At 45.1% G+C, this 23,026-nt stretch overlaps 1 protein-coding gene across 4 annotated transcripts in view; it reads left to right on the top strand.

Annotated features, from left to right (window-relative positions):
• Positions 1-23,026, top strand: part of GALNT14 (polypeptide N-acetylgalactosaminyltransferase 14) — a 188,048-nt gene that overhangs the window by 95,225 nt on the left and 69,797 nt on the right. The gene's annotated exons all lie outside the window — the stretch shown is intronic.

Below are 23,026 nucleotides of genomic sequence, written 5' to 3' on the forward strand. Positions count from 1 at the left end.
AAACTTTAGAGGCTCAAGTTCGATCCCACCTGCCGATGACAGGGTCTGTTGGTGTTACATTCACACAACTGATTGGGAGGAGGATGTGACAAAGGGAGTGTAGACAATGGAACACACAGTAATCATTATGGGCTCTTCAGGGCTTGCCCAGCATGGATGCCAGAGAAGGCAGTTAGGCAAAGGGTCAAAGAAATATAGTTCCTCTTTGGTAGCTGCACAATTGCCAGTCACCATCTTTGTAAAGTGAAGGCAGCAGCTGTGGTTGGTGGTCCCGGGGCTCCCACTGTAGCATGGTCCCTTGCTCAACAATCAATGGAGTTACACTCTGGTCAAACTCCTGTGAGAGGAGAATCAGGCCCTGTGCTGTGTAGAACACGTCACAACACCTGTGTTCAGCCTGGGGTTCCTGTCTGGTCTGCAGCTTCCTAAAACCCAGCCTGTGGCTGCCCTCTCTCTATAAACGCAGGGGCAGAGGGTTTCATGACTGGTGAGTTCAGCCAATGAGCAATGTCTAGTCTAGTCTGTGTGTGTGTGTGTGTGTGAGGGGGACTTCAGACTTACAGTGGGGTAAATGAGAATAGGGTCTGGCCCATCCTCAGCCGCTGCAGCCGCAGCTTTATCTCAGAGAGCTCCTTGTAGGGAAAAGCTTGGCATGGGAAGGGGTGGTGGTGAGAAGGTTATAGTGGTAGAGAGGAGAGAGCAGGACTGGAAAGTAACTTGGGACAATGTTGTCTGGGAAGGGGGATGGAGAGAGAGAAATGAATTGACACGGGAGTCTCTAGAGATGAGGTTATTTGTACACAGGGCACTGGGGCTAAGCCCTTCATCTTCAGAGATATGGTGTTCATAGGCAGGATCAACTGTTCCCAGATCCTCTCACTTCTGAGCACCGTAAGGAAATGGTGGTGGAAGCACAGAGTCTGCAGGGACGGAGCTGACTTTCAAAAAAAAAAATCATGAAAATGATCCATCTTCCCCTCATCCCCCCCCAAGTAAAAGGGAAAACATCATCCAGGGAAGGTGGCAACTTCTGGGAAGAGTTTGAGGCGTGAGCCAGCATATATGTAGATCTGAAGGAAATATATAGGCTATTGTTTTGACTGCATGAAAACACATTAGTTAAGTGGTTAAGTCATTCATCTTCCTGGTGGGTAAAGCTACTATGTTTAAAAGTGCTTTGCTGTGATGGCACCTGCTAGCACAACAAAAAACCAGAAGTCCTGGCCTCTGTTCTTGATAGGTATGCAGGGGTCAAGCCAGCTTACAAGATATGTATAGTAGAAAGGGGCTCACCATGTAAAGTTGGGATGAGTGACTTGCATGTTCTGTAGGAATTCTGGCTGTTTAAAATGAGGTCTCAGCCTTTTAAAATTATTCTGAGTCTGCAGTGAATTTCGTGGCCTATGGGTGAATTCTACTGGAAAACATGGTGATCCCGTAAAACAAAAAATAACCAGACATTCCCCTTCCTGCAGGACAGAGTGAATTTTAAAGGACCAGGAATGCAGGGGAAGGGGATCCTGACACTGGGCCAGAGTGATTCATGAGTAGTGGGCAAATGAGGCTAGCAAAGGGGTGTGTTGCCGGATGGGTGGGAACTGGAATGGTCTCCAAATGGAGTTCTGCCTTAGAGAACTGTGCTGTGTTGGATTTTGTGTCTTTAACAAGCCAGTGAGGCTCTGCACAATATAGGGCCCAGGGCAATGTTGCACTCATCTAATACATATAGCCAGCTCCCTGGTGACTTTTCCATGGGCCACAAGCAAGCCAAACAGTAGAATGATTGGGAGATGAGGGGCAGATGGAGGGACAATTCACTGCATATTAGGATAATTCTGCAGCTGGTAAAAGGTAACAGTGAGACCATAGTTTTTTTCACACATGCTGGCTTCTTCCAGCTCTGCATTCCCTCTATAGGTTGGAAGGGTCCCTTTGTGCAGAATAGGCAATGTTTTCTTCTGAGGCGTTTGGTTCGATTCCCTGAGGGGCAGGAGAACATTTCCTGACCAGTCACCTCTTGGTTCCTACCACATGCTTGGATGTGGATCCTACATCTGCTCTTTGAAGAATCACCACACAATAGCTTAGGGTAACTTTCTTCTCTCCCATTGACTTTTCCTTCCATAGTCTGGTCTCCTAACCAGTGTAAATCTCCTTTTTGGTATCAATGGGAGATCCAGGGGTGTAGGCGAGGAGTAGTTGGGTCATCTCTTCTATCATCCAGACCCAGGCTTTGAAACAACCGGGGAAGAGACTGTGTCCAGAGGATCCACCCCAGGTTTTACACTCAACTCACTGCATGCTGGGGCAGGATTTGGGGTACACAAGGACAATGAAGCTCATGGTTAGGTGCCTCTCTGTTGCGTCTCAGTGCCTTGATTTTTGGGTACCCTCTGTAACTGATGATTCTAATATAGGCAGAGCAGAATATCTGAGCCGAGCTGGCTGGGTGGACCTGCGAGCAGATTTTTGTTTCTGGTGGTTTCCTACTGCAAGGTGGGGTTTTTTTGTTTTTGTTTTTTTGTTTTTGGTATTGAAAAGTAACCGCTGGCTGGATATGTAGTTAGCCCCAAGGATCAAGCACTGATCAACTTTCCATCAATTACTGCATGTGCCTCTCCACATTTCGGGCACATGGGAGGTGACAGAGCTAGTGCTGCCAAAGTTAATTATTCCCCAGGACAGAAGGCATGAGATAAAAAATTAACCATATTTTGAAACTGAGCTCTAGTTAATTAGCTCCACTTCTGTGACACATCCTCTTGGAGACTAAAGTTAATCTCTGGAAATCTGTCGGAGTCACTGGGATCTTTGGTCATGTCCCTGTCGGGGGGGGGAGGGGAATAAGATGGTGACGTGGCACTTTCTGTAACCTAAGGATGAACTGCTTCATTGCAAGGGGAGTGACATTCAGCATGGTCACTGCTGCCTTCATTAAGGGAGATTGAGGCTTGGGGAATAAAAGATGATTAGCCAAGTGACAGCTGCTGTGCTATAAACTGCCCTGCTGCGGGTGGGGATTTGACAATGGGTTTGTTCATCTGTGTGGGGCAAAGTGGTGCGTCATGGAGTTTGTAAATATCCTTTGGAAAAACACACTGGTTTTAGAAAAATTAAAGCGACAAAATAACAGGAAGTTCCAGTAAGTTTCAAAAGAACAATATTGGGGGGTGAGGGAGGGCCCTAGAAATGGTATGAACCCCGCCCCCAAACTGCTGTGGATTGTCCCTTCCCCAGGGGTGGCTCTATGTATTTTGCCGCCCCAAGCATGGCAGTCAGGTGGCTTTCAGCAGTGCGCCTGCGGGAGGTCTGCCGGTCCCGTGCCTTCGGTGTACCTGCCGCCGAAAATGGGGTACTGGCGGACCTACCGCAGGCATACCACCGAAGGCAGCCTGACTGCTGCCCTCACGGTGACCAGCAGGCCATCCCCCGTGGCTTGCCTCCCCAGGCACATGCTTGGTGCGCTGGTGCCTGGAGCCGCCCCTGCCCTTCCCACTTCCCAGCGTTGGGGGGCCTGTAAGTTGGCCCTGTCATGGTATCTTAGCTCTTCTACCTGAAATCAATGTCCCAGGCTCAGGGGAATCTGTGTCTGTGGAATGACCACTGCTCACAGCCAGTGACAGTGGCTTATGGAAAGGGGCTGACAGGCACAAAGAGTGAGTGATGCCTAAGGCCATCGCTCACAAGTGGAGAGCATCCATGCCGAGAAACCAGCCAGCCATTCAAAAGACAGCTTCCAGCCATGCCCTAGGAAGGAAGCCATCCCTTCATCTCTTAAAGGGCCATGCTCTTTCCCAAAAGCTGCAGCAGCAGCAGTCTGGAGACCAGCTCCAAGGAAAAAGAAATCCTCTGATGACGTTCCAGCTAACTCTGCGGACTGTCTGGCGTTGAGGCTGAATGGGATGGTGCTTGTCAAGAGGCTAATTTAAATTAACTCTTTGATTATAGGAAGAAGACTGATCTTCTAAGGGAGAACAAGTGGCTATTGTGATAGAAACACAAAGAGAGAGAATGAGCTAATATTATTGAATAGTTAGTTCAGTTGGAAACAATTGCACAGATACCACAGCCAGATTCCTAGGGGAAACCCAGTCAAGTTAAGGATATATACCAGTGCATTCACAACTGACAGTCCAGATAACTTCCGTAATACCATTCATAAAGCCTACCCATTCCGGGTCATCCGCATAAAGCAGGCTTGACCTTGCATTACCCATCAAGGTTACACTGAATTTTATAGCACCTTCATTATTTGGACCATCCCAGAGAAGGGTGATACAAATAGCAAAGTAGGCCTCCTCTTTGAGCTCAAGTGTACAAGGACAAGCTAAGATTGCGTCCATTCGTCTCTCAAGTGGAAAGAGAGGAGTCTTGTTTTAGATAAGGCAAAGCATTGTCTTGATGCCCTTCACCAAGAGCAAAAGAACAGGCACAGTGCGTTAACTAAACTGTATTGATGCCTTTTGATTATTTCACAGAAGGCATATTGCTTCATCACTCTGTGTGCTGAGTTCTTTTAGTGTCATTGATCACTTTTTCTTTGAATTACTCTATGCCTCCAACCACTTTCATGTATTGATCATTTGTCATATCGTTATTGTGAGTCTTCGATTACTTTGATAACTTTATTCCATCAGAATTATTTGAGGCAAATTTGTTAACTTAAGCTTTGTCTCAGTGTCTCTGTTGGCCAATGGTATTTGCCTAGACTAAAATCGAACCTGAGTATCAGTAAATAGGGAAACTAATTCCTTGAGCTTCACTGCTATTGCTAGTTGAGTCTATCAGACACTTTCTTCCCTTAAGCTGTCATTTGGCATTTTCTCAAGGAAAAATACCTGGCTGTCTGAGCTATAGTTATTACCATCACCTTTCACTCGTATCTCCGTCTGTCTATCTAGGTATCTAGGCACTGTTGTAATCTACCCTGCAGTTACAGAGATAGGGTGGCCATTGTCAATATTTTTGTACTAGTGTATCACATTTTAGCGTTTAGTAGTAAATGGGAAACCCTTTTAGCTTAGGGATTTGAATGGTCAGGGGTGGGTGCTTCTGAGTTTGTTTTTAATTGGTTTGCAACAAAAGGGATGATGTAGTGCCTCTGATTCAACCTAACAGGTAGAATCACAAAGCTTTGGTAGAAACTATTACCCCTACTGAGTCTTTGAATGGGTTGTTTTTAAACATCCCAAATGGAATTTCAAAGGGTTCCTAGCATCTGAAATCCTGACAAAAAGGTCAGAAGCTTTCCAGGTGGAGGCATGTGGCTAGATTCTTTTCTTAATTACACAAAATGTGTTGTTTCTCCAGATATATGCTGGTGAAACTGATATCTGAATCTGGCCAATACTCTAGATCCTATTGAAAACAGAGAAGTAATTTTTCCCCGCTCCAAAAAAAGTAGGGGGGAAAGGAATCAAACAAAACAAACCACAAATCTGTGTGGAGGGCCCTGGAAGTCTGAATTATTCACAAGCTGCTTTGAAAATCAAGGCACACAATCTGGTTAATCTTGTTTTTAAATGCAGCCATGCTATTCTCTCCTTCAGTTTTAATAGGCTCTCCCCCTTCTTTCCTTTTCCAAAGACAAAAATCCTGTGAATTTTTAATAAATGCATCATCTGACAAGTCTCAAGGTTCACAGGCAGCACATCACACACACACAAGGCTATTTTGTTTCCTTCTGCATTTTTCCCCTTTTTGAAATTTAGCTGTTTGAATAATTTTTTAGATCTCGCTCTCACTCACTCACTCACTCACTCTCACACACACACACACACACACACACACACACACACACACACACACACACACACACACACACCACTGCTTTTGCACTGTCTAAATACAGCGTGGCTCCCCCTTCCAACATCTTAGCCTAGAAATTTCCCTTGGGGCCAAGCCAAGTACTAGAAAGATCCACTTCACAATTCCATGATCTTCTGGGTGTTATCTCCCTGTGTGACTCAGCTCTGGGACCCTCACCCCCTTACGGTACTGTACTCTTCTTGTAGTAGCATATCAGCTGCACTCAGCACCACATGTGCTAGATAGAATCTCAGAAATGGCCAAGAATTACAAGCTCAGCTGTTCCATCTCCCTGCCAGTCTAGGATTGTTCACTACATCCCATTTTCTAATATTTGGTCCCATCTCACACAGTGGGGCTTCTACTAGTCCTCTCGGGACTCTATTCCATAGCCAAATAGATCTTACACTCCAAGCATTCTTCCTGATAGTCTTTTTTTTTCCCTTTCTCAGTTTCATCCAATTCATTCTAGTTAAATGCTGCTAAATAACTCCTCTCCATCCTTGGTGTTAACAGCCTCCAAATATTTGCAGACTGTTATCATGTGTCTTCCCGCCCCCACCCAAGCCCCTTCCCACTCCCACAGTCATCTGTTAGCCCAGCTCCACGCATTTAGCTGTTTTAATTTTCCTCGTTCCTTCCAGCTCCTGATTGTTTCTGTTGCTCCTGTTTGAACTCCCTCTGATTTGTCATTCTCCTTCTAGTAATGTGGTATCCAGGGCTGTGTGTCATATTCCAATTGTGGTTGCACTATAACTATGCAGAGAAGTGGTGATTACCTCCCTGCTCCACAATGTTTTGCCTGTGGGTATGCAGGCCGAAATTGAGTTGGCTCTCTTTGCTACCATATTATATTGCAGTATGATGTCTGATTAGCTATCCATTATCAATCTCTTTCAGCACTGCTGCTTTCCAGGGTCCTCAGTGACATCAAGAATTTGTTTCAAATTACTTTTCTGTCTCGGATCTTTCTAGGCCCTTTATTTCTCTTTCTTTACTAGAATTTGCAACTCCTCCCAATCTAGTATTAATCCCCTATGTTACCAGCTCATTTCATATTGCATCGTTCAGTCATTACTAACCTGAGGTGGATCTGAACAAACAGTCTACAAATGAGAGGTTCTACATCCTAATCTCCGGAACCGTTCAGTTCACCTGGAACTGCTGAGCTTTGACCCAAATAGGTTCTCATACATGCCATGGTCATTGAACTTTGCCGTCTGCTTCTGGTTATGTTACAGTTTTGTACAAAGTCATAGCTCTCTGATTTACACTGAAATCTCTGGAGATTTCTGAGCTGTACCCGGTAGCCTCACCCAGCAGCCATAAAAGAAGGAAATGATTGTAACCAACCAAAGCAGCAGAACCCGACATGCTGCAAATCCTTTGGGTTACAAAGACGTGCTCTGACAAGGCTGTTAAGGCAGGTCAGCAACTGTGCCTGAGCTTGCATACAGGACTTGCTAACAGCCAGACAAGTAGCCAGTGTGCTGCACAGCACTACATGCCAGTCAGGGCTGTGCAGCTGCCAGGTGTTGAGACAATAGATTTATAGCAGCACAATGTACGGCCTTACAGAAACACCAGACGAGCACGCTGCAAAGGACTCAATGTGATGTACCCATTGCCCTCCCTCTGTTACAGTCTTGTGCCATGACTTATGGTGTTTTGCATAATTTAGAATCCCATGTTAACCGCACCTTCTCTTCTTTCTCTTTCCCCTCAATTTTTTCATATTATGACCCCTTGTTACAACAGACAAAAGGGTTGAACCCCATACTACTTTTTATAAAGGAAGAGAGCAATGTGGCAATCACCTGGACTTGCCAATGACCCCCAGGTTGGGAGCCCATGATCTAACTTATTGATCATCTGGTTTTGTTATTCACAGCTGCTCTGAATTAATTTGAATTTGGGCAGCATTGAGCTATGTAAAAGACACTCGGTATGATTCCTCTCCATGGGGTGGGCGCTGTGCTTTTCATATTGGCTCGTGGGTTGTTTTTTGTGTGGATTCCTTTCCAGTATTTAGGTGATGTATCACGCTATGCATGGCTGTCTCCTTAGCAGGTTCATTATAAATCTTCCTGAACAGTGAGATTGGAAATCTAGTCATTTAAGATGGGGAGAATAATACTGGTTGGTGCTGACTATGGCAGGTCTGTCAGAGCTGCATGACAGAGGAATCTGAGAGGATATGCAGGAAAGAGGACATAACCATGGGGAGAGTCTATAGGTCAGAGTCGGGTAGCACAGGAGTGAGTGGTGTGAAGAAAACAGCCTAGATGTCCTCATATGGGAAGCACTTGTGCCTACGTAGATAGTATGTCATTTGTATTGTGTTACATGTGTATGTGGATTGTAATAAGAAAAGTGCCACTTGACTGTCCATCTGCTGAAGTCTTCTAATCAAGACTGGATGCCTTTCTGGAAGATATATTTTAGTGAGACACAAGCTATTGGGTTCAATACACAAATAATTGGGTACAATTCTATAGTCTGTGATGTACAGGAGGTCGGACTAGATCAGGGCTGCCCAGAGGATTCAGGGGGCCTGGGGCAGGGCCGGGTCTTCAGCGGCAGGTCTCTCTTGGAGGGAAGGACCCTCCGCCGAATTGCCGCCAAAGAATGAAGCGGCGGTGATAGAGCTGCCGCCGATAGCGGCTTTTTTCTTTTTCTTTTTTTCCCGCCGCTTGTGGCAGCGCTTGTACTCACCGGGTGGCGCTCCGAGGCTTTGGCAGCACTTCAGCGGTGGGTCCTTCACTCGCTCCAAGTCTTCCATTGCACTGAAGGACCCGTCACCGAAGACCCGGAGTGAGTGAAGGGCCCGCTGCCGAAAACCTGGAGCGAGTGAAGGGCCCGCTGCAGAAGTGCCGCCGAAAACCCGGAGCGGCTCGCGGGGCACCTGCGGGGCCCGGGACCTGGGGCCAATTGCCCCACTTGCCCCCTCCCCCTCTGGGTGGCCCTGGACTAGATGATCAAATTGTCCTCTGTTGGACTTAAAATCTATGAATAGTTGGCAAGTGAGTTGCTAGATGATGTCTCACTGAAGTCCAATATCCACAGCATTCCAATATACATCACACATCTTTGTGCTCCAGCTAGGTCAGTTGCCAAACAACAATGAGAGATTTGAGCAGTGTCTATCACTAGGGAAATTACTTTCCTTATAACCATTGGTGTCCTGTGGGCTCATCCCAAGTGGTGTTGAAAATGGCTGTCCTGCAGGAATTGAGAGGTCAGTCAAGTTCAGCACCTGTTGTAGCAAAGGGCAGGGGAATTCAATCTTCTACTCCCCAACATACCAGGTGTCTAGCATGCTTTGCAACAATGGGTGGTGAACTCACCGGACCTTCTCTACAATTACTACAGAGCAGTAATTTTCATCACCACCTGCTATCGAGATTGGCTCACTTTTTCACAGTGTAGTCAAGTCTGCGGAGAGAAGAATTACAATGAAATAATAGAGGACACATTGCTACAGTAGCTGAGACTCAGCCATTGAGATTAGAGAGGGATGAACTGATTCACAAAAAACAACTCTCCCTTCTTCCAGGACTGAATTGGCACCAGTCTCTTTTATAAATTAAAGTCTCTTCCCCTCCACCCCCCGCATGCCTGGTGGATCAAGAACCAAAATAACATGAATGCTGCTGTTCTCACTGTGACAGAGAGGTCCACCCCGATCGCCAATTGGCTGGAGTTTAGTGTGGGTGAAGTACAGGGGTTATAAAGCTTCTTTCAGCTTTTGGAAGAGTCAGTTTCTCCTGGAAGCTTGGGTTGAGCAGAGGCCTGTTTCGGCCTGGAAAGATTGAGTTTAGCCTGGGAAACTTTCAGAGCTCTGTGCCAGTCCAAAAAGATTTTGTTTAGGCTAGACAAAGAGTTGGGTGGCTTTTGCTTTAGCTGGGAGCTCTCTTTTTATGATGTTTCTATGGGAATTCTTGTAACTTAAGTTATTTCAGTTCCTATGGAACTGTGAAGGAGAGCACTCACTGCAGGCACCGCACAGTGGCTGGTCAGGTTCTCTCTTTCTTGGTGCCCTCTGTTGACAGCGCTGTGGTTTTGCAATGGTCTGCCCCTTCCATAACTCAGCCCTCTGGCCACGTTATGTGTTTGATGACCACTCTTTTTGGGGTATATAAAGAGTCCAGCAAACAGCTAACCCTCTGGGTTAGGTGAGGCTGTAATGCTGCCTGCAGTGACTCGAGTGTGAGTACCAACCTGAGAGTAGACTGTTAGGATCCAGGACCACAACCGCCAAATTGGTTGTGAGTTCTGTCCTTAGGTTTCAGCAACCTATTATCAAATGAAAACTCCTCAGGCACTCTAACAGCCTTAACACGGAGTCACAGACAGTCCCATTAATGGGTGAGCTTACCTTTGTGATGGATGGTCTCTTACACCATGAATCACAGCAGTATTCAGGTTACTCGCAGTTCCAAAGAACTATTCACTTAGCCCAGTTTAATTGCACCTTAAACCTCACACTAAAGAAAACACTTGTAGCCAATCCTATAATAATCTATATGAAGATTTAATAAAATAGGAAAGGGAAAGAAGAGAGTTATTTACAAGGTTAAAGCAGGTAAGCATACATACACAAATGAGTTACAATCTTAAGTTTCAAAAGATAATAGAAACATCTGTGCTGAGCAAGTTCCATATGTCCTTTAGGGCTAACCAAGGCTAAGTAGCTGAGGATCTCTTGCTTATGCTTAGAAAATCCTTTCCCCCTGAGAGTCCAAACAACATAGAAATAATCAGTTTCTTCTTGTCCATCCCTCTCCTGCCATGTGCTCTGAGCTGCAGACTCAGCTGATGGCAAGAATCCACTTGCATGATTCATTTTCATGGGGAGGAGGGAAGAACAACAAAGTCTTCTGTCCTCTTGTTAATGTTATGTAGGGAAATTTTAGTTGCAACATCCCACAGTAGTCTGTCTGGTACTGATGGACTTTGCTTTTGGGAAGGGTGTAAAACTTCCTGTTGAAGATCAGCCCTCACACTAATTAATGTTTCACTCCTGTTAGTGACTTACCCAGTCACAGAGATTCACAGTGCAACTGCTGAAATATCCCCTTACGATATGGGATGCAGATGTTATGAGATTAATGCAGCAACACACAAGCATTCAATAAAGCCTAAACACATTCTTAGAATTCTAGTAACTGTTTTAACAATACTAACACACGGGTGAGCCAGACTAATTCCAGCTATGTACTTGTCTGCATTCAGTTGAGACATGAGGAACTTGGCATGAGCTGGCACCTGGTCTGCCAGCATCACAGAGGGGGCTCTGGGTCTCCCTCTGGATTGATATCTTGACCCGTCTGTCCTGAGTGCCTTCTCTCTTCTATACCCCCTCTATCGGGGTACGCTTCTGCCTTCAGCATCCCCAGCGATTGGTAGGGGAACACATTCCAGCTCCCTTCTGCAGGTTCCAATCCAGGGCACAGTGTAGGCAGCTAATTCCTGCACCCTAAAGCATTATACTGCTGCCTCCCTGGATCACTCCCTACCAGTCCCTTCTTTCCTAACAGACAAGATGTTAAATATGTGGAATCAAAGATAAAATCTCAGACGTTCTGCGAATCACAAGTCTCATTCCTTTGGGTCACTACAGCCAGGAGCTCAGAGCATACGTCAGTTCACCTCCTGTGTCTACTGGCCTGTTCTCCTTTTGAGTCCCTCCTAAAAGCCATGCATGCTCTTTAGGTGTGGATGGGGTAGGGTGGGGCTGCTTGGCCTCAGAACAGCTGCTTAACCCCTTCCTTACTGGTGTGGGGTTTGTGCACCCTGTCACAGGGACCTAAACTTAAAAGAAGTATATTTCTTTTCCAATATTTTTTTCTCATGAGTCTTTTTCTTCCTCTGATTCAGTATTGGAGTCTATGGCTCCCAGTTCACACACATCAGACCACTTTCAACGTCTCTGCTCAAAAAGGTTTATCTAGTTTGGATGTTCGTGCAGACTGGGGGCTGTTCATCTGAACCCCTGAGGCGGAAATGTTTTTAGGTTTGCCCGTGTGTAGCTGAGAACCTGAGAGATACATTTATACAATACATTATACTGCAGTTTGGCATTCTATGGACAACTCTGGTTTGGGGTGTCAGGGCAAAGCTGAGTGATTCAAGCCAAACTGTGGCTGTCTCTCTATCCCCTGTATTTCTGAGCGGAAGGGAGAGGAGGGGGATTTGCAGGAGCTGAAAGATGGCATAGCTCTGCAGACAGGGCCAGCTGTTAAGAATGAATATGCAGAGGACGCTTTGTGAGATGCTGGCTGGGTGAGGGAGCATTAGGATCACACCGAGAATGTTAAAAATTCAAAGCAGAGCTGCTGGCCAGTGAGTGGTGCTGAAGCAGAAAGGAATAATGAGCAGAAACATAGTAAGTGGGGGCCGAGGGCTGGAGGGAGGAAGGACAAGGATAGTGGTCTCTTAAGGAAAGTTAACAAGGCATGTGAGAGAATGTGTGAGAGAGAGGCAGGCTTCATTGTTGCTCTACACATGTGCGCAAGCTGCAATTGCAGAGTGCTCACACACAGAAAAAGGGGGAGAAAGAAGCAATTTGGAAACCACACCGTGGCTGACTGGGATAGTAATCTACCCACTGAGGAACTAGGTACAAAGGTTACATATGCCGGGGTTGCCACTGGTGACCCCCCAGTGGCACCAGCATGGTCAAGTATCTCATTGGTGTTTCCAGTGTAAGCCCTTGTCATTTAAGATGGGGGGGGGTAGGGCAGGGAGAGGGACTCTGTTATATAGATGGGCCTAGGTCAGTAAGTCTGGATACGGATTTCAAACACCACAACGTTTAGGAGGAGTTCTAATGCAGCATCATGGTTTGGCTCATAATAAAGAGCTCTATTGTATATAGTAACTCAAAGGAGAACCTGCTTTAATCATCAGCTCCTCTATTCCCTCTCCTGCCCTACCATGGTCCCTGCTGTGTCTTTTAGCATTCCCAATTCTCTCTAAAGTCCCTGAACCAAACAATGGTTTGCACTCCCAGGGTGGGGCAGTGCCCACAGCAGACCCACACCTGGGTTAGAAGCAACAGACAGCTATAGAGGGGAGTAACCAAATGATCTCTCTCTGAGTTGATAAACAAGCACCAAAGAGTTTTGCTCTAAACAGCATAGTTAAAACCCCCTAGTCTGCAAGGATTCCTGATTTGAGCACTGGGGCTGGGAGGAAATCATTTTCCATTGAGAAGGCAAGCATCAAATATGCATTGAGACTGATCTAGTGTGCTCCATGCCAAGATACAGTCCCTCCAGCTCAGGGTTGAGGCACGTTGGCAGGTGGAGCCAAGGGGAAGATGCAGTACTGCTGCCTGTGTCATACTTCTGTGGATGAACAGGGGTCTTCGGTCTCCAAGGCTATCAATCTAGCTCCCTTCACCAGTCTTAAATTTACTTTTCTAATGATAAAACCTGTGGGAATGGATTGGGAACCCATGGATCCTGCCTCCATCCTCTCTGCAAGAACTTCCAGGAATATTGGTGTGGACATGTTGGGAGGTCATGGGTTGTGATGCCTGGCGTCTTTCCATACCTAGGGAGGACTGGGGTTGAAATGGTGAATAACTGATCCCAGAATGTGTCTTCAAAGGGAATGACTTTTCAGATGAGTGGCTACAAATGTAGACCTGTTGAAATGCCTAGGCTTTATGGGAGAGTATTATGTTGCTTGCTCTTTGCACAACAATCAACCATATGAAGCAACCACACAGGCACAATTGGTTCCCAAGTAACCCTGTTTGCTAACTATATAGGAACATGCAAGGCGTAACTATATACACACTGCTGCTCTGACTGGTTTCTGGTGGCTTTCAAAACATAGAACATGATGAGTTTATACACTACACCATAAAGAAGAAGAAAAGAAAAACAGTGAAGAGAGAGGCTAGTAAAGCTTTGTAACGTGTAACATTAACATATGTAAAATCTCTCTCTCCTTTCTTTGTGCAGTTTATATCATGATCATCACTGATATCTGAGCATTTTACATAACTATGTAGGTCAGATCAATGCTGATCTCTGGTTCTCTGCTCCCCCTCTTCTCATGTGGGAGGGAAGGGTACATAATCATTTACCATTAGTTATTAGTGTTTTGGGCAATACGGCAGAGCCATGCTAATGAGATGAGTTATGCATTTTGTCCTGAAGGCAGTAAGATTTGTGGTCACTTCAGGCTGGGGTTTTTAATGGCACCTACAGGAGACAGCACCCAGCTCGCAGTGAAATTCAATGGGAGCTGGGCCCTGAACACTCTGAGGGTCCTTTGAAAACCCCAGCCTCATCTCTTCTGGAAGGGAGGTCCCAAGCTCGGGGCCAGCCATAGAGAAATTGATGTCTTCTGCTTACTCAGGTTTGACCCATGTAGCTGACAGACCCCTGACATCCAATAGGCCTGGTCATGAAAAGTGAAATGGTCCCCCAAGGGTCCCTGGGCCCAACTCATTGAGGGCTTTGAAGAGTAAAACCAGAGCCTGGCATTTGAGCTGTTATTCAATGGTGAGTGGAGTGCTGGGGATGTGTTCAGCTCTGTCTCTTTCTCATAGGCTGAGATATTGTATGTGGGAATGGTTCTTCTCATGCTTTGACAAAACAATTAGTTTTCCTTGGAAGTAGATCTGCATGGGAACAAAACCCAACAAATTCCAAAATTTTCCATGTAATGAAAACTTTGAGAAGAGTTTCAACATCATCAGAACATTTCATTTGGATTTTTTAAAATGAAATCTAGTCGAAATCGGCATATTCCTGCAAAATGTTTTGATTTTGATGAAAAGGCATTTTCAATGGAAAACTTCCATCAAAATTGTTCGTGCCAGCTCTGCTTGGATGTAATCTTTATTTCTGTAATGAGGATTTACAAAAGAGGGGATGCAGAGTCAAATGATTAAAGGGCAGGTCTGGGAGTCAGCAGACCTAGGTTCTATTCCAGTCTCTAAAACAGACATGCTGAGCCACTGTGGTTAAAACATGTGGAGGCTCATTGATGTAAATGGAACTCCTTGCAGAGCAATTACTGGTAACTGGTCAGTGTGAATAAGGCAGAGTTGAGCCTTTCACTTCTCCTTACCTCCGTTTCCCAGGCTGAAAAATGGGGCTAGCTTATCTCATGGGGGGGCAGGAAGGCTTATTTCATTAATGAGCAAGAACATAAGAATGGCCATACTGGGTCAGACCAATGCTCCATCTAGCCCCCTATCCTGTCTTCTGACAGTGGCCAATGCCAGGTGCTTCAGAGAGAATGAACAGAACAGAACAGGCAGTCGAGTGATCCATCCCCTGTCGTCCACTCTCAGCTTCTTGTAGTCAGAGGCTAGGGACACTCAGAGCATGGGGTTGCATCTCTGACCATCATGGCTAACAGCCATTGATGGATCTATCCTCCATGAATTTACCTAATTCTTTTCTGAGCTCTGTTATAATTTTGGCCTACACGACATCCCCTGGCAATGAGTTCCATAGGTTCACTGTGTGTTATGTTAAGACTTCCTTATGTATGTTTTAAACCTGAGACCTATTAATTTCGTTGGATGACCCCTGGTTTTTGTTATGTGAAGGGTTAAATAACATTTCCTTATTTGCTTTCTCCACACCAGTCATGATTTAGAGACCTCTATCATATCCCTCCTTAGTCATCTCTTTTCCACGCTGAAGAGTCCCAATCTTTTTAATTTCTCCTCATTTGGAAGCTGTTCCATACCCCTAATCATTTTTGTTGCCCTTCTCTCTATCTTTTCCAACTCTAATACATCTTTTTTGAGATGGGGTGACCAGAACTGCTTGCAGTATTCAAGGCGTGGGTGTACCATGGATTTATATAGGGGCATTATGATATTTACTGTCTTATTATCGATTCTTTTCCTAATGGTTCCTAACATTCTGTTAGCTTTTTTGACTGCATGGGGAGTCTTTGTGATCTTGCGAAGGAAGGCCATCATGGCAGTGCAAAATCATAATGTTCTTTTGGTCTGAAGCTAATCAGCATAGCCTGGGATCCTCTGGCGAATTCTCTTTGGCAAGTTGTTAGAACTGATTGTTAATTCTCACTATCCACAGGCATGGCTTGCTGCTGTGGGCTTTCATGCACCTCAGAGGCTGAACAGACCCCATGCTATGGTCAGCCAAGCTCGGCAAGGGGTTGGCATAAGCAACAGTTCTACACTCCTTCTTCCCTGCCTTGTTGCAGGATTCCAGAGCATGCACAGAGCTCACAGACTGTGATGTACGTGGTAGTGCAAACACAAGCAGTGCCATAATTTTTTTTAAAGGAACAATCTTGGTTTCCTAAAAATGTTTGGTTTTTTTTCCTTGTTGGCAATTGGATGACCTATGAGGTACCATAAGCAGCAGAAAGCATTTATCCAGTGACAGCCCAAGGTAGCACAGGCAGCTCTTAATGGGTTTATTTTCATTATTACAGCAATTTTAGGGCGGCATGCTGCAATTTTCACTTGCGGGGATGTATTAAATTGAAATTACCCCAGATGTAATTGTCACACAGAATAAGCCTGGACATGCTGAATTTAATGCTTTTCCAAGCTGTGGTTTTTATTGCCCAAGCAAGTGCCAAAAAAACACTTGTAGTCAACAGCTTAAACTGTGCTCTGCCTCTTCAGGAACCAGGGGGTTTAGCTGCTGTTACATTGGGAAACAAACACGGGGGCTGGGAGGAAGAACCTTGCTAGTACTTTTCATTCCTTTTTATCCGACTGACAAATTTCCCCATTCATCTGTGTTTCCTCTTGCTCAGACTGGTGTCAATCAGGAATAACACCACTGGAGCTACCCATGTACAAAACTGGTGTGGGAGGAGACCTGGCGCTGTTGTGCTCAGGGTCAGATATACAAAGCATGACTTGAAGCCTTACTTCCAGGAGCCATCCCATGCCCAACTACAGCCGGACCTGAGCCACAGAGTTCAGAGCCAGAAGGGAACTTTACCAGCGTAACGGTGCACTCGGACCTTGGGTCCAAGTCTCCACTGCCCTGCATCTTGTGCAGTGATATACATCTGGGCAATTTGGGTGTAAAACCAGGTCAGAACAGTGGCACTTTATACCCATTTGATAGGTGCAGGCTATGCATCAGAACCCCCAGATGCAGGGCAGCAGAGAATCAGGCCCCTGGGGGGTTGATTCAGCCCATTATGCAGAGTTAGGACCCAAGCTTGCCAATCTTGAAAGTGTTTGGATTTGGAGCTTTGGCTGTTCTACCAACTTCCTGCCTGAAGAAAACATTGTCTGCTCGCTAATCAGATACTGTACATAAGCGACTGCACTGTAACTGCAGTTGGCGTTTTAAAGGTGTATGACACCCAAATACAAGGAGTCTGCATCACGTCTCTTTGGAATTGATAAATCTGCGCATCTCCTAAACTGTCTGGGTGACGTATTTTGCAAGTGCTTTCCACACCCTTTCTTTTCGTTGCCAAAAATAGCATCCCTTGTTTGATCCTTGCAGGTGCCAGGTTCAAAATGGGTGGAAGGACACACATCTGGGAGCAGTTAGGGGATAACTGTTTATAAGTAACGTGGAGAGAGTCATTATAGAGTCTGTAACAAGCAAGCAGCATTCAGATCAGAGACATGGTTAGTTTTAGTTCTCATATAAGCTAATAGAAAAAAACTACTGTGAGTGTGAGTGTATTATTGTAGGACCCAGGAGACCAAAGTGACGTGGTACTGTAACTTAGGGCACGGCATGGTGAGTTGCTGTTTGGTAACTCTCTGCTCTCAGCATCCCTGAAGTGTAACTTTGATAAACGAAAGGTGTTGTGTAACCCACACACCTCTGGGCTGTGGTGTTCTCTCCCATCTAGTGGCACCTGGACCACTTAGAGAGAGTTAAGAGTCTGCTCTACAGCCTTAGCTAAGAGCCAGTTGGCAGTAGAGAGGCTCATGCACTAAGCTCCAGAGGTCCTGGATTTGATCCCGCCAGCCAACAACCGGGGTCTGTCGGCGTTACAGGTGCACATGGGCCAACGTCATCAGCCCTTCTCCTATATCCTGATGGGCTCTGCACTTTCAGGATCCTTGGAGAAGGGACCTATGGTCTATCTTGGATAACGCAGCGCAGGTGTCTGGCCAATGTGCAGTGCCAGTTATAAAAGAGCATACAAGTTGCTTGGGTGGGATAGAAAACCTGAGGGGAAATGAGATACAGATGACATGATGTTGGACATTGGCTATCCTACTGCATTCCAGTTCAGCTGTTTCACTTTAAGGATACAGTAAAGGCTAAAAGGACTCCAAAAGAGCAGCAAAGATGTTAGAGGCTTATCTGGGTTTACTGAGCTGGATACTCAGCTGGTGTAAATCAGTACAGCTCTGTTGAAGTCAATGAAACCAGCTGAGGATCACAATGATTCCAAGATCTAAGATGTTTTAGTTTGGGAAGGAGACCAGTAGGGGGGCTGTGGTTCTGGATCCTGGACTCCATAATCTAAAGACTGTAGTGAAAACAGTCTCTCCTTTATGTCGTGTTATTAAAGAACAGTGAATTTAGAAACAATCAATTTAGAACTTATGGAATTCAGGATTCAGTGTGTTTCCCTTTTCTAGGGACGGGCCTGAACAAAAACTGCATGACTGGACTTGCCCCTAGACATTAGGCAAGTTCAACTAGGATCGCTGCTTTGTAGATTTGACCCTTCTCTAGTCTATTCTCTAACTCTCACTTATCATCCTGCTGGTCTGTGCACTTACAGGACTAGAAAGTCAACAGACAAAACTGCGTGGGAGTTCAGTCCCATAAAGGAAAAGAAGAGAGATCTTCTGAGATATCTCCCTTTTTCTGCTGCTTTAAACCCCACCCCCACATAGTTTATTCTGTTTGATTTATACTCTATCAGTGATTCCTTCTATCCTGCTGGATTAAATATTGACAAAACAGGCGGGCTCAGATAAAAAAAGATCCCAGTGTGATGCTGCAAGCCTACCGAGACAAAATGAGAATTCCGCATGATGCTCACAAAGCTGCTAAAATGGCACGTGGAATAAAAATCTCATAGATGACCTCATGCCTGAAGCTTGTGTGTGCATCAGCATCCTCACTGAGGACCTGCTTTTGATCTCATTTGTGCTGGTGCCAATGGAGAATGACTCCATGGAAGGCAATGGTGCCAAGCTGCCGTAAGTCAGGTCAGCATCAGGTCCCAGAGTTTCTGTGGCAGAAAAGCCAATGAAATATGTCAAAGGAGCACTGAAATCCCAATTTCCTTAACTCTGGTTGGGTCTGTGAAATGCTATATACTGTGCACTTGTTCGTAGGTTTGGCTCACTCGTGTTAGAAACTGAACTATGTAGCCTATAGGACTAACCTGCTTATTGCATATATATATATAGTAACTCCTCACTTAACGTTGTAGTTATTTTCCTGAAAAATGTGACTTTAAGTGAAATGATGTTAAGCAAATCCAATTTCCCCATAAGAATGAATGTAAATGGCGGGGGGGTTAGGTTCCAGGGAAAATTTTTGTTGCCATACAGTACAGTACTCTAGTTGGGAGGTGCCCCCACCTTACCCCACACAGGCACAGCCCCCTGGCACTGGAGACAATGAGGCAGGCAAGGAGGCTGAAGGTGCTGTAGGCTAGGAGAAGCACGTTGCGCAGCAGCAGTGGCAGCTTCCCCTACTCTGCAGACACCAGGGGCGGGGGGTTCAACCCTCAGCCTGCCCACTCCACCCCTTCCCCGAAGCCCCCCCCTTGACCCGCCTCTTCTCCCCCCCCCTTTACGCCACACACTATGTCCTTGCTCCTCCCCCTCCCTCCCCTGCCTCCTGCCCGCGGCAATTAGCTGGCTTGCAGCGTTCGGGAGGCAGGGGAGGGAGGAGGAGCCTGCACACCATATCCTTGCTCCTCTCCCCCCCCCCGAATGCCGCAAGCCAGCTGATTGTCGCGGGCAGGAGGCGGGGGGAGGAGGGGGAAGGCGCTGATCCACGGGGTCTGCTGGCAGATGGGAGGTGCTGGGAGGGGGCATAGGGGAGCTTATGGGGGGCTGCCAGCTGTGAACAAAGCAGGCAGCCAAACAACATTATAGTGAAGCGTTGCACAACTTTAAATGGAGCATGTTCTGTAATTGAGCAGGGACGTAAGATTGAAACAACGTTAAGTGAGAGGACTTTAAGTGGGGAGTTACTGTGTGTGTGCGTGTGTATATATATATATATATATATATATCTTTTCTTATAGTTTAAGTATTTGGTTTATTGTAATAGGTTTATAGATTTATATTAAAAATAAGTTTGGCTGTAATACAAGAGACCTACAGGCCAAAAACCTGTATGTTAAGCTAAGTTAGCATATCTATATTAAGACCTTTTACCCAGAAAGCAAAGTTGACCTATATATTGAGACTTGTTACCTAAATAGATAAGCACCCACCCATATGTCTAAGACCGTTTATCTAGACAAACAGACAATGGAAGACTGGCATGGAGGGGGGTTCAATTGGTACCCACAGACTTAACAGGTACACTACAAGGAAAGAACTGAAATGACTAACGAACAGAAATAATATATGTGCGTAGGTACACGTCCTCAATATGCACAAACATACTAGCCTATGGGGTAAGTGTACCCTAACATTTTGTGGGTGGGGAATGAAATTTGGGCAGAGGAGGAAGGATTTCTGGCACTTGTGAACAAAGCAGGCAGCCAAACAACATTATAGTGAAGCATTGCACAACTTTAAATGGAGCATGTTCTGTAATTGAGCAGGGACGTAAGATTGAAACAACGTTAAGTGAGAGGACTTTAAGTGGGGAGTTACTGTGTGTGTGCGTGTGTGTATATATATATATATATATAAAATATATATATATATATATCTTTTCTTATAGCTTAAGTATTTGGTTTATTGTAATAGGTATATAGATTTATATTAAAAATAAGTTTGGCTGTAATACAAGAGACCTACAGGCCAAAAACCTGTATGTTAAGCTAAGTTAGCATATCTATATTAAGACCTTTTACCCAGAAAGCAAAGTTGACCTATATATTGAGACTTGTTACCTAAATAGATAAGCACCCACCCATATGTCTAAGACCATTTATCTAGACAAACAGACAATGGAAGACTGGCATGGAGGGGGGTTCAATTGGTACCCACAGACTTAACAGGTACACTACAAGGAAAGAACTGAAATGACTAACGAACAGAAATAATATATGTGCGTAGGTACACGTCCTCAATATGCACAAACATACTAGCCTATGGGGTAAGTGTACCCTAACATTTTGTGGGTGGGGAATGAAATTTGGGCAGAGGAGGAAGGATTTCTGGCACTTGTGCCCTATAAAAGAGGTGACCCACCTTGCTAGAGTATTCTTTTTCTACTCTATCTCTATGCCTCTTTCTCTTCTCTTCTATTCTATCTACCTACTATGACTACTACTATTAGTAGGCTGTACTTCTTCTTAAACTTTCTAAGTTCCAAGGGAACTAGGCTAAGCTTGGTTTCCCTAAGCTTTTATTCTTAGTTTATTAGGTTTTGATTTTAAGTTTGTTAGCCAAGTAAACCCTAAGTTAGTTTTGATAGTTCTTAGCATTAGTTTCTTCTAAGCACTGCATCCCTCACTCAAGAATTGAGAAACCTGAACCACAAGGCTGGTCCTGTGTTATCAAGGAAGGGTGTGAGTATATTAACCAAAGCTTTGTAGCGTATAATCCTATACACCTCTACCCCAATATAACGCGACCCGATATAACACAAATTCGGCTATAAGGTGGTAAAGCAGCACTCCGGGGAGGCGAGGCTGCACACTCCGGCAGATCAAATCAAGTTTGAGATAACGCAGTTTCACCTATAATGCAGTAAGATTTTTTGGCTCCCGAGGACAGCGTTATATCGAGGTAGAAGTGTATTACCATATGTATCTTTTGAATAGCAGTCATGCATTTGTAACTTTGCAACTCTGATTATTTTACCATTTAATTGTTATTTCATTGATTTTGATAAAAAGTCTTTAAGGCTCTATCTGTCTCAGTGTGAGCTTCCTGTCAATCCCCCGGGGGGCTTTTGTAAATTCTGTGGAGCCTGATTCGGGACAAGAACTTTTATCTTCTGATCAAACAGATTGGCAAGCCTAAACCCCATACTAATTAATATTAATAATTTATTATTAATAATATTAATTCATTAAAATAAAATAAAAAAATAAAATTGATACATTAAATTAGTACACCCTAAACCAGGCTACAACCAAGTACATGTTTGCATTGGTGAGTGAGTTGGAAAAGGAAGAGCTTTCTGTTCTCCATTTCTTGGGGAAGGGAGAGGAACTGAGATGTAGTGCTGGTAGCTCCAAGAGGGCATGTGACCTAGAAAGGAGTATTGTCTAGTGGTTAGAGCAAAGGACTGGGGGCCAGGATACCTAGGTTCTAATTGTGGCTCTGCCACTACCTCAATGTGTAGCTTTGGGCATTTCACATAACCTCTCTGTGCCTCAATTGACTCTTCTGTAAAGTAGGAGGAATAATACCAGCTGTACAGTATTGTGAGGATAAGTAATTAATGTGTAAAAAGTGCTTTTAGATCCCTACATGAAGGGTGCTAGAGAAGCAGAGAGTCTGACCCTTGTACTGTAGCTGCATCTGAGGAATATTCTTTATGCATTTATTCATACATCACTCAGGGCTGGATAAGCAAATGTTTTCAGTGTGGTGTGATCACTTCTCAGTCAAAAGAGCCCCAAGATCTGGGAGCTCATCCCAAGCCTTCTGGAAGGGACCAGCTACAGGGGGTAGAATCCTGTGCCCTGGGTCCCAATCCCCAAAGTGCAGGAGAAGGACAGGGCTGGTCAGGCTGTCGGGAACTCTTCTGGGCTGGCCCCACTGCATAATACTGTTTGTGTTGTGATCTAACTATATTTGTGCCAGGAATGCACATCAAAAGTCTGTTTGGGTTCCTCAAACACTGTGTCTATATAAGCTGAACCTCTTTGGGGATGTTCATTGCTAGTCACAGTAGGGTTACCCACACCCAGAAACAAAGCTGAATGAAAGGGGGATGGTAGAATTCCAGGCAACTTATCCCACACAGCAGAATGTTCTAGATTCTGGGTCAAACAGAAATGTATAGCTCAGAAAACCACTATTTTAGTAGTGTCAGGAGAACCCGGAATGAGTACCATCTACCTTTACCCTGTGCCTTTAATGTTTGTGTCTATTAAATAAGCTGCCATTTTACATTCC

Source organism: Mauremys reevesii, linkage group 3 (genome assembly GCF_016161935.1).
Source record: "Mauremys reevesii isolate NIE-2019 linkage group 3, ASM1616193v1, whole genome shotgun sequence".
Lineage (NCBI taxonomy): Eukaryota > Metazoa > Chordata > Testudines > Geoemydidae > Mauremys > Mauremys reevesii.